This window comes from Petromyzon marinus, unplaced genomic scaffold (assembly GCF_048934315.1).
Source record: "Petromyzon marinus isolate PM22_M1 ecotype Great Lakes invasive population unplaced genomic scaffold, UKy_Petmar_22M1.pri1.0 PM_G_Scaffold_15, whole genome shotgun sequence".
NCBI lineage: Eukaryota > Metazoa > Chordata > Hyperoartia > Petromyzontiformes > Petromyzontidae > Petromyzon > Petromyzon marinus.
The window spans coordinates 534,974-544,802 of NW_027422706.1; positions in this window are offsets into that span (position 1 = coordinate 534,974).

Sequence of the window (9,829 nt, forward strand, 5' to 3'; positions counted from 1 at the left end):
CAAAAATCACGACGTTTCGGCCACACCTGATGAAGGCCGCTTGTGTTGTGGCCGAAACGTCGTGATTTTTGTTGTTTTATTTTTTACCTACGTGGTGACTTTACCGAATAGAACCAAAGAGTGTAGTCCTGTGAGCCATCCGGCTCTTGAATCGGAGTGCAACCACAACAAACAAAAAAACTAAAACACGAACAATAAAAACATCTTACAGTGACTTTGTGTTGACTGTGCAAAACAGAAAATCCATGGAAAAAAAAAACAGCAAAAATATTCCTGAGATAGCACCGTACACCACCAAGGCTGTGTGCAAAAAATCCCAGTGGGATGCAAGTCAAACAACAACCACAACAACAACGACCACAAAAACTTAGATTAAGGCCATCAGTACTACAACAAAACAAACATGTCCAACGAGGTTGTTGTTGTGTGTGTGTATGCAGGGGTATATTACCACTCGGGAGACAAAGGCGGCCGGGCGTGGTGCTGGCCACCCACCCCCTCGTGTGATGTGCCGGCCTTCATCGGCGCCACTCGATAACGGCACTTCCCCCTAGAGTCTGTTAATGCTGTACAAGGGATACTTGTGTGTATCTATTATGGGGGGAGTGGTGGGTGCAGTAGCGAGACAACAGCACGATATACCCCAGCGACCCCAGTTCCATTCCCGGCTACGGCTAACACGAGTGAGGGATTCTGTTCGTCCCAGTCCTGGGTCTCCCCTGGGTCTACTCGGCTTGGGGAGACAAAGGCGGCAACCGGGAATGGAGTTGGCCACGCCACCCTTCCGTGTGCCGCGCGGGCCTTGAGATTCGCCGCCCACCCAGCAGCACGTCCCACCGGCCAATCAAGTCTGGGCCTGCAGGCGGGGGAGACGCGGTGGCTATGGTAAGGGCTGACCCCGGTGTCTTGTGCGCATGGCCAGGATTTGCATATACCACGATCCAGAGGTGGAGCCAGGGGCTGACAGGGGGGGTGACATTCTGCGTGTAAGTGCACGACACTCGGTCTGGCGAACTCCGTGCAACTGCAATGTCAGAGCGTGTCGCCAACCGATGGCGTCCGGTTCAACAGCCCGACTCTCTCTAAATCATTCTTGAAATTAACATTTGTTGAATGTCACCCCGGGCTGAAAATCCTGGCTCCGCCCCTGCCACGATCGCCACCCGCCGAGCTTAAAGGTCAAGAAGGAATTGGCTGGAGGCCCTGTCAGGACGGGAAGATTGTGTAGCACGACGGGAGGGTGGGGTGGCTGTGGGGGATGGCAGGGTGCAAGTGGTCGCGTCACCGCCCCCGTTGGGTCGTCAAAGACATAATCACGTGACATTCTCTCCTGGTTTGTTTAAGTTTCATTTATTTTGGTGTAGCCCTGTGAGCCATTTGGCTCTTGAATCGGGTGCAACCGCAACAAACAAAAAACCAAAACATGAACAAGAAAACATCTTAAAGTGACTTTGTGTGACTGTGCAAACAGAAAATCCAGGAAAAAAAAAACATCAAAATATTCCTGAGATAGCACCGTACACCACCAACGCTGTGTGCTTTAATCCCAGTGGGATGCAAGTCAAACAACAACAACAACAAGAAAACTAAGATTAAGGCCATCAGTCTAACAAGGCACGCGTGTCATTGGAACACACGGGCCGTCACGGATACGCGATTGTGTTGCCGTCACGTGACACGTCCAGCACAGTCACGTTGCAGCCCCGTGTCGAGCCATTAACAAGAAAGCAACACGTCACACGATTATGTCACTACCACACTGCCAATGCAGTAGCACCAAATAACGAGCAATTACATGCCGTAGAATCCATTGTTGTAGCGTGATCCCTGGACGAATTGCGCATTATAAATGTCAATTATTTTTTATTACAATTCCCCCATTGTAATAAGATGGTTTTTTGGGTTCTTATTTTTGTTTTTGTGTTTGTTGTGGTTGCACCCGATTCAAGAGCCGGATGGCTCACAGGGCTATACCAAAATAAACTAAACTGAACCCACGTCTACGCTCCTGGCCTTCAACACAGCGACACGAACCCTACAAGTCTTGTGGGGGGGGGGGGGGACCTCCCTTGCAGTTTGCAGTGGCACGGCTGAGACGCTTGACTGAAAGGTACTCACTTGATGACTCCCACTAGCAAAGAAACCTCGTGTGCAATGTCTCTGAAGCATCGGGAATTAACGTAGCGTTAGCCCGGCCAACAAAAGACACAGATCCCCCCCGTGGTAATCTTTAACAGACTGTTGGGGCAAGTGCCCGTTAGCGAGCACCTCGGAAGCAGAATGTTTATTTACACTGGAGAAATCCGATGAGCTATGAAGCTCTTTTTCACAGATGTCCAGTAGGCGCACGGGGTGAGAACGTTAAAACAACACAAAGTAGAACACGTGATGGTAGTGCAAAGTACAACAATGGTCAATAAATCGCCCACACACACGCAACTAAACCATCCCCGTCCTACCAGGCAAAGCCCACTGAACTGCTATTCACTTATTTTACAGACGCGATTTGGCCTATGAGGGTCGACTGACTGAGATGACTGGCCAATGCACCGCCATTGCCCCCCACTACACACACACACAGTGTGTACACACACACACACAGTATACAGAACAATGTCCACGTTGTTGTTGCTGAGTTCACGCACCCAAGGAAGGGGGCAATGGAAAATGATGCTAAATCAACTTAAACTCCATCCCCGCTCTGTGACGTCACCACTCAACATGACCTCATCGGCAAGAAGTGCCAGCGGGAGGTGTACCTCGCTAGTGACGTCATGTCACCAAGGTATTCACGCTCCCCCAACCCCGTCAACAGCGCTCTTGTGCGTGATGTCACTTCCGCTTGGGTCACTGCCGATATCAATCCAGTGGCAATCCTTATTTGGGCAAAGCTACGCCCAGTGACTGCGGTTCATAAACATAATGTATTCGTTGTAGCCGTCGAGTTCAGCAGCCACGCCCCATCCCTCGACATATGGCCAGTTAACATTAACATAATTTATTCAGTTACAGAGCCGCTCTTTACGGGAGGGGCGTGTCTCTTACCCCGGAAGTGACGTTTGTTACCTGCTTACACGCGTGACGTCACGAGGTAACAGGAGGCTGCCGATCCACGCTTGCACTGAAATCCGAGGTGAGAAATTCTCATGGTGGTGGTTGTTGTTGTTTACCAAGGTAGAGCCTCTCTCTCTCGTAGGGATGTCAGTTGAGTAGCAGCGAGCATGGGAATCGATGTCCAGGTTGGAACTTTACAACGCGGGGCCTAGCCACGCGGGGCCTTGCCTCCTGCCCTCGCCTGATTGCATTCAATTTTCGATTTAAAGCTTTCGTGACTGCAATGATTCATCTTCTTTGGTTCTTTCGGTAAAGTCACGTAGAATGATAATAAAATAATAAATTGATAAAATAAAATAACACAATAATATTCTCACGACGTTTCGGCCACAACACAAGCGGCCTTCATCAGGTGAAGGGGGCGAGACTGTCTGGTAGGACAGCGCTGGAGTGAAAGAGCCACGAAAGAGCCACGTTCAGATACGGCCTTTAAGCCTGGTGCTGAAATTTGAGGCTTAAAGGCCGTATCTGAACGTGGCTCTTTCACTCCAGCGCTGTCCTACCAGACAGTCTCGCCCCCTTCACCTGATGAAGGCCGCTTGTGTTGTGGCCGAAACGTCGTGAGAATATTGTGTTATTTTATTTTATCAATTTATTATTTTATTATCATTCTACGTGACTTTACCGAAAGAACCAAAGAAGATGATTGCATTCACTTTCATTATCTCGCTTAAGTTTAATTTGTCTTCACCCGGCTCGCCACTTTGTAACTTTGTTTTATTGTAAATATTCACGCAGTTTTTATTTTCGTTCTTTTGTTACCAGGCCAAGCCCGCTTGAGCTGCTATACCGCTCTTGTTATCAGAAGCGACCTGCCCACAACAACACAAGGTGAGGCTTTGTCAACGTGTGTGAATGTTTTGACTTAAAACTTTGGTGACTGCAGGCATTAATATTCTTGGTTCTTTCGGTAAAGTCACGTAGATAGAAAATAAAATAATAAAAATAAATGAAAAATAAAAATTTTAAAATAAAGCAAAAAAACCCACGACGTTTCGATCGCAACACAAGTGGTCTTTATCTTATTAAATTTAATCTGTTATTTTTATTTTCTATCTACGTGACTTTACTGAAAGAACCAACAATACGTGCGTCAATGTATCTATCGGTCAAAGACGCTAAGCGCGTGCCGCTGTTGACTCTGAATGTGTGGAGGGGAACACCTTCACCACGGGGAGAGAGAGACAGAGACACGGATAGCCTCGGCTATGTTGATTGATCCTCGATTCATTACTTGGTGGAGTGAGGAAGAATTAATGCTGAGCAGATGAAGGTAGCCAGGCATGGTTCTGGTCACACCGCCACCTGTTTACTCATGGCAGTGTGTGACAGTGTCAAGTTTGTGTTTGCAGTAAAGTCTATTAACTATTGCACACGGAGGTTATATCAAAACAATAATTTATTTTTGTTTTCCTCTGGGACTCTTTATAAGAATGGAAACAGGAGGTGAACACAGCACACACATGCAGCTGAAGTCGGAACTGTTCATCCCAGCATTCAAGGACATCTGAGCCTGGATTCACACCTCTAACTTGCGATTGAACATTCATTTCTGCATTTCTGCATAACACAAATAGTATTGTTTTCAACACCCTTTGCTATGTCAGCTGAATTTAGCTCTCATAAATATTCATTTTGTAGTCAGACAGCCGAAATTGTGTGCTCGGAGTTTTGAGTTAACATTCATCTTGGAAGATATGAATGCTTCCAGGCATATTTATGACATTTGCCCTTTCATTGTGTGCCATAACAGCCCGTGGAGAGAAACCCTTCAGGTGCACTCTGTGCGAGAAGGCATTTGCACGTTCATCAAATCTGATGAATTTGAGAAAATTTTTCACTACATCATGAATATATTAATAAGTATAGACGTGTAAGTCACGTGTGCATTCCTCTGTGCCTGACGTGTAGATGGTGTGGATATGGCTCCCTATTGCTCAACCACGTTATGTATGCTGATGATTTGGTAATAGCTGCTCAGTCAGAGGAGGAGTTGGAGACGCTGCTGCTGGGACTGGAGCGTGCCACTAAGCGGTGGGGCCTTACCATCAGCCCCACCAAAACTAAGCACCTGCCTGGGTATTTTGTACCATCGGACACTATCACCCCCACAACTCCCAATCGGTGATGGGGCAGTTGTGGAGAGAGTGGAGAGTTTCCCATACCTGGGCAGTGTGCTTATGACTGGCTCCAGTTTAACAGCAGAGGTCTCACTCCGAATCAGTCGCGCGGCAATATCTTTTCATCGGTTGCGTAACACTGTGTGGAAGCTACCTGGTCTGTCGCTCCGCACTAAGCTTCAGGTCTTCTCGGCCACGGTCATTCCCTCCCTTCTCTACGCTTGCGAAACGTGGACCCCCCTAATGGAACACCTTCGCCGGTTAGAAACATTTAGGCTGGCCTGCCTGCGATCCATCCTGGGTTTAACCAGACTGGATTGTGTGAGGAGCTCACAAATCCTTGAAAGATCTGGGCAAGGTCCCATCGGTGAGCTCCTCCGGCGGGCAAGGCTGCGATGGCTGGGTCATGTAGCCCGCATGCCCAGCCACTGCATGCCGAAACAGCTTCTGTTCGGCCGGATTGAGGGGGCTAAGCGGGCGCGGCACGGGCTAGAGAAGAGATGGAGTGATGTGGTACAGGAGGACGTGGAGCTGAGTGGACTTGCCGATGACCGGTACCAGCGGTGTCAAGATCGGCCTCTGTGGAGGAGGCTCGTGAAGGACGCTACTGGGCAGTTGGAGGCAGTCGCCCTCCAACAACAACGGAGGGCGGAGGAGCGACGCTCACAACAACGAGCGGAGCGCCGGGTGGCTAAAGCACAGCGGGTTGACACAGTAGGGGGCACAGGTGGTGCATCAGCCAGTCATCTCAGTCAGTCGACCCGTGGCACCTGGGTCTGCCCCGTGACCTCCTGCCAGCGGGCGTTCGACACTTCACGTGGCCTCAGGGTGTACATTGCCTGGCACAAGCGTCGTGGTGACATCACCGCCACTTAGTGGTGAATGGCGGTTATTGTTATATGTGTTTGTCTGCGTGTGTATCTGTGTGTGTGTCTGTGTGTGTGTATGTATCTGCATGTGTATCTGTGTGTGTACGTGTGTTTTGACGATGATGGCGATGTTTGTGACGGTACGGGAAGCGTGTGTGGGCCGAAGCAGCATCCAGAGGAGCGCCATGGAGAGGGGAGGGGGAGCGAGGAGAGGACGCGGCAGGGAGGAGGAAGCGAGGCGAGGGGGAGAGAGGGGGGTCGAGAGGGAGCCGAGGAGAGAGCCGGCTGCTGCGGGCGTGCGGGCCCGACAGGGGCTCATCGCAGACAGGGACCAGTGGCGGAGAGAGATGCCCGTGAGGAGGCTGGTGAACCGGTCGGTGCCCCGCGGGGAGGACGTGGAGATGGCGATGCCCAACGCGGAGAGAGCCAGGCTGCTGACGGCGTGGGTGAGACGAGCCATTGGCGAAGAGAGGACGCTCAACAGGGAGGAGGCGGGGAGAGAGAGGCTGGAGGCGGAGAGGGCTGCGTGGGACAGACAGGCAGACGCGAGGAGGCGAGTGGATCAGAGGGTCGGCGACTCGCGGCCAAGGACTGAGGCGCAGCAAGCTCAGTTTGATATTGCCGCGAGGGAGAACGAGAGGACGGTCGACAGACTGGTGGAGAGGGCGGTGGAGGCGACGAGGCGAGAGGTGGGGAGAGCGAGAGAGGGAGGCCGCCGGGACGTGGAGGGGGGGCGGCCGCAGACGGGGGCGGCGGCGGAGCAGAGACGGACGCTGCGGCAGATCGCCGCGATGCCGGGATGTTTAATTGTATTTACTTAATGTTCATTGTAAAAAAAAAAATGTTTTATCATTTCCACCGCCCTCTGCGGGACATCGACCGCTCAAACCAAAAGCGAGATAGACACAGACAGGGAGACAGAGAGAGACATGGAGAGACAGAGAGAGAGAGAGTTGGAGACGGAGAGACATGGGGAAAGAGATGGGGAGAAATAGAGAGAGAGACACAGTGACAGCGGAGACACAGAGAGACAGAGAGATACATGGCCACACAGAGAGACGGATAGGGAGAGGCATGGGGAAAGAGACGGGGAGAAATACAGAGACACAGAGACAGCGGAGACACAGAGAGACAGAGAGATACATGGCCACACAGAGAGATGGATAGGGAGAGGCATGGGGAAAGAGACGGGGAGATATACACAGAGAGACACAAAGAGACAGAGAGAGAGATGATGTTGATGATGTTGAAGATGGTGTTAATGATTTTGATGTCGATGATGTTTTGAATGTTGTTAGTGATGTTGATGATGGTGTTGATGCAAGGTAAATCAACACCCGTTCATAATAAAAATTCATCCATCCACCACTACCACTGCTGCTTGTTGCCTGCTCCTGGTGGTGCGATTCCAACCTTCTGCAGTCCGAACCAGAAATTGCCATTGGCCTGCGAGAGTGCCGAGGCGAGTGGGGGGAGTTGAACACCCGGTCAGCCTATCCCTTGGACAATAAGTTAATGCGCACTTGTTATCGGTGTGCGACTCAAGTCTCCATTTGTCACGAGTCTTAACTTTATCACAAACTCTTAGCTTAGTGCAGTACACCTTCTTGAGGTCCTTGACTCTGCAAGTGACTCGAAATATTAAGAAAAAAAATAAAATAAAACTTTCAGTGATACTTCATGTGCTTGAGCAATAACTGAACTCTTAATTGATCAGAGCTTTTGCTTCTGCAAATCTCAACTTAAGGCTGATTGCGAGTACTACTCGGAATCTGTGCAGGACTGACGAATGTGAAGTTTGTACACGGTACCTGTTATGTAGGAATTTCTACCTTGCTTCATTAATTCTCTTAGACGCATCAAAAGCTCAAAGCTCCTGCCACTTTCACGCCTCCTGAGGATTCATGGGGCCAGCCTTGGGTCATCTTTGCTTCTGGCTCCACGGACCTCCTGGCGTTTAATGTCATCAACCCCCCCCTCCCCGCTAGTATTCTCCCTCCGGAGGTCGTCCCAAAAAACTTGTGTAGATACAGGGCCACTGAATTGCCCCTTGGAATGTTTTTCAACTCATTAGAGCGAGCCCCCGGATGTGGTGTGTTTGTGTATGATGTCACAAAGCAGTCCTTATAAGGGCCTCAATGCACGTTGGTGTATGACGTCACAAAGCAGTCCTTACAAGGGCCTCAATGCACGTTGGTGTATGACGTCACAAAGCAGTCCTTACAAGGGCCTCAATGCACGTTGGTGTATGACGTCACAAAGCAGTCCTTACAAGGGCCTCAATGCACGTTGGTGTATGACGTCACAAAGCAGTCCTTATAAGGGCCTCAATGCACGTTGGTTTATGACGTCACAAAGCAGTCCTTACAAGGGCCTCAATGCACGTTGGTGTATGACGTCACAAAGCAGTCCTTACAAGGGCCTCAATGCACGTTGGTGTATGACGTCACAAAGCAGTCCTTACAAGGGCCTCAATGCACGTTGGTGTATGACATCACAAAGCAGTCACGAGGCCGTCCCCCGGCGCGACAAACGAGGTTTCCTCCTCCTCCACCCCCCCCCCCCCACCGAAATCTTTGGCCTTTTCGCGGTGAGAGCGTGGAGCGGTTTGCAATTTTTGCAAAATTTGGGCACAAAGCGGCGGTAATACGACAAATCTGCAAACGTCACCCACCGACGTGGGGGTTGGCCATGTTGCGCACGCACGCAGTTTTGTTGGGGTCCGTGGCTATCCCCGGACTCGCTGACGACGCGCCCCAAGTAGCGAACCGATGTCTGCAGGAGGTGACACTTGACTGTGGTTTAAACGTAAGATTGGCCGCCCGAACTTTGAACAAACACCGATCGCGGCCGCTGCAGCTGCTCCTGGAACGTGCGTCCGAAGACGATCACGTCGTCCAAATAAACGAGGCGCGAGTCCCATTGGAGGCCTGCTAGGACCAGCTGCGTGAGTCGCTGGAACGTGACAGGAGCCGAGTGGAGTCCCATCGGGAGACAATTAAACTGGAACAGAGCCCGAGGTGTTCTTAGCTCTTTCGGTAAAGTCACCACGTTGAAGGGAAACAATAAAATAATAAAATATATATAAAACAATAAAAATTCTCACGACGTTTCGACCATAACACAAACTGATGATGACCGTGTGCGTTATGGTCGAAACGTCGTGAGAATTTTTATTTATATATATATATTTTATTATTTTATTGTTTCCCTTCAACGTGACTTTACCGAAAGAGCTAAGAATATGAATCACTGCAGTCACGAAAGCTTTAAATCAAAATTTAGAGCCCGAGGTGTTCAGAACGCAGGATTTGGTTTAGAGCTCTCATCAAGAGGCAACTGCCAACACCCCGACGACAAGTCAAGTGTGGTAGAAAACCCACACAGCCGACAGGGCATCCAATGAATCGTCCAACCGTGGGAGCGGGTGTGCATCTGCCACGGAGATCTTGTTCAATTGGCGTAAATCCGCGCGAAGCCGCAGACTCCCATCGTGTTTCTTAACGGGACCAACGTGAGCTCCCCTCGTCGACCGCAGTGGCGAACGTGGTCCTCCTCCTGACGACTGAGCCCGTGTGAATTCTGGCGTACGGAAGCGGCGTTGCCCGTGTCAATGCGGTGCTGCCATCAGGGACGTGCGGCCAAAGTGTCATATTTACCCTGACTGAAAATGTTTTGAAAATTCGCCCCGCCGCTCGCCGGATAAAATCGGAATTCTTGCAACGC